Source organism: Chrysochloris asiatica, unplaced genomic scaffold (genome assembly GCF_000296735.1).
Source record: "Chrysochloris asiatica unplaced genomic scaffold, ChrAsi1.0 scaffold00006, whole genome shotgun sequence".
Classification (NCBI taxonomy): Eukaryota; Metazoa; Chordata; class Mammalia; order Afrosoricida; family Chrysochloridae; genus Chrysochloris; species Chrysochloris asiatica.
Genome location: NW_006408524.1, coordinates 1515591 through 1518010, shown reverse-complemented (window position 1 = coordinate 1518010; position 2420 = coordinate 1515591).

Sequence of the window (2420 nt, the reverse complement as noted above, 5' to 3'; positions counted from 1 at the left end):
CTTCTTATCAGATGGATGCTTCACTCTCCACTCTAGTCCTCTGTGCCTATGTCACTGACTGTGGGCCCAAGAGTTCCCAGGGCTTGCCATACTGCTCGCCAACCATGTTTTCATCCGGGTTCACAGGAGTCTGTTGAACGTTGTAGGGCTTAGCTTGCAGCTTCATTGCTGTTTTCCCCTCACTTCCCCTTATCGGTGACGAACATGGTCATCAATCAGAGCATGTATTCTCATTGAGTCTTAGTCTTGGAAGGGGATTTGTCCTGAGGTGACCCGACCATTTGGCTTGATGTCTCCTGGGCGAGCAACTTGCTTGTTCTTGTAGTAATCAGTTGGACTGCCTTTATTGTTTCGTATTTTTCCTGTCGGTCTTTCTTTCAAGAAGTATAGTCTGTTCTTCTAGCCACTCCAGGCTGGTCTGCTTGTCCTTATCACTACATCTTGATTTACATGTTTGATCAATTTCAGATTGAAGAAGTAGAATTGGTAGAATTCTTCCATTTCATCATCACTGGTGTTACTGGTAGTTTTCCAAATTTGAATAATTGTTGTATTAAGTGGTCTTCCTTGTAGACATATGGATACTATTATAGACAGCATTGTACTTCAAGATAGACCTTGAGATGTTATTTTTCATGATGAATGTAATGCGATTCCTTTTCCATTTGTCATTCCTGGCATAGTAAATCATGTGATTGTCAGATTCAAAATGGCCTAGACCTGTCCATTTCATCTCACTAATGCCTAAATATCGATGTTTATGCATTCCATTTCATTTTTGTCAACTTCCAATTTTCCTAGATTCATGCTTTGTAATTTTCCTAGATTCATGCTTCATACATTTCATGCTTTGATTATTAATGGATGTTTGCTGCCATTTCTCCTCACTTTGAGTTGTGCCCTGAACAACAAATGAAGGTTCTGAAAGCTTGACTCCATTCACGTCATAATAGACAACTCTACTTTGAAGAGGCAGCCCTTCACCAGTCATGTTTTGTGTGCTTTCCAACCTGAGGGTCTCATCATCTGTCACTATATCTGACATTATTCTGGTGCTATTTGACAGTGTTCTACTGCTATTCACAGAGTTTTAAGTGACTAAATATTTGGAAGTAGTCTGTCTCTCCTTCCTAGTTTGTGTTAGACTGTAAGCTCATCTGAAACTTGTCCATAGCTTCCAGAATCACAGCAACATGGAAGCCACCAGAGTACAACAAACTGACAGATAAGTGGTGGTTGTCAATTTGGGTGCCTTAAATTTCCTTTCTTGTTTTATATCTCTGGCTACACTGTAGCAATAAAAGGTATCCTTTTCTGGTTCCTTTTTGCAAGGGGAATACTTTCAGTTTCTTCTATTGGCCATTGATTTTTGTATATATGCCCTTAATTATGTTGAGAAATTTTTCTTTGATCCTGATTTTGTTGAGTATCTTAATGAGGAATGGGTGTTGGATTTGGTCAAGTGCCTTTCTGGAACCAGATATTGTTATCCTGTGGTTGTTTTCCTTTATTTTATTTATGTGGTGGGTTACACTGATTGTTTTCTAATGCTGAACTAAACATGCATGTTGTTGTTGTTCTTAAGCGCCGTCGAGTCGATTCCGACCCATAGCGACCCTGTATAGGGTTTCCAAGGCACAGCTGGTGAGCTTGAACCACTGAACTTGTAGTTCAAAGGACTTTGCAGTCTGACGCATTAACCCACAGCGCCACATATGAATCTTTCTTGATCACGATGTATCTTTTTTCAGATATGTTGTTGAATTCTATTGCTTAGGATTTTATTAAGAATTTTTGTGTCTTGATCATGATGGATGTTTTTGTTGTTGTTAAGTGCTTTTTAGTCCATTCCAACTCATAACGACCCTGTGTATTGTTTCTGATGACCAGCTGGTTGGTTTGAACTGCCAACCTTTTGGTTAGCAGTCCCTTGCTTATCCTGCAGGGCCACACCAGGACTCCGAAGGATATTGGTGTATGACTTTCTTTGTAGAGATGTCTTTGCCTCATCTTAATATCTAGTATTGGTATCGGGTCATGCTCATTTTCTATGAATTTGGGGGTATTCTGTCCTTCACTATGCTCTGGAATAGTTTGAGTAAAATTGGTGCTAGATCTTCTCTGAATGCTTGGAACAGTATACCAGTGAGGCCATCTGGGTCCAGGTTTTTTAAAATTGGCGTTTTTTTAAATGACCAGATCAATTTCTTTCATTCTTTTTTTTTTTTGTACATGTCTGTTCAAATTTTCTACTTCAGTCCATTTTAGTTTAGGTAGGTAGTGTGTTTCTAAAACTTCAGCCATTTCTATGAGGTTTTCAAATATTTCAAAGTATGTTGTTGTTGTTGTTATGTGCCGTGGAGTTGGTTCCGACTCATAGCGACCCTGTACAGGGTTTCTGAGGCTGTAAATCTTTACGG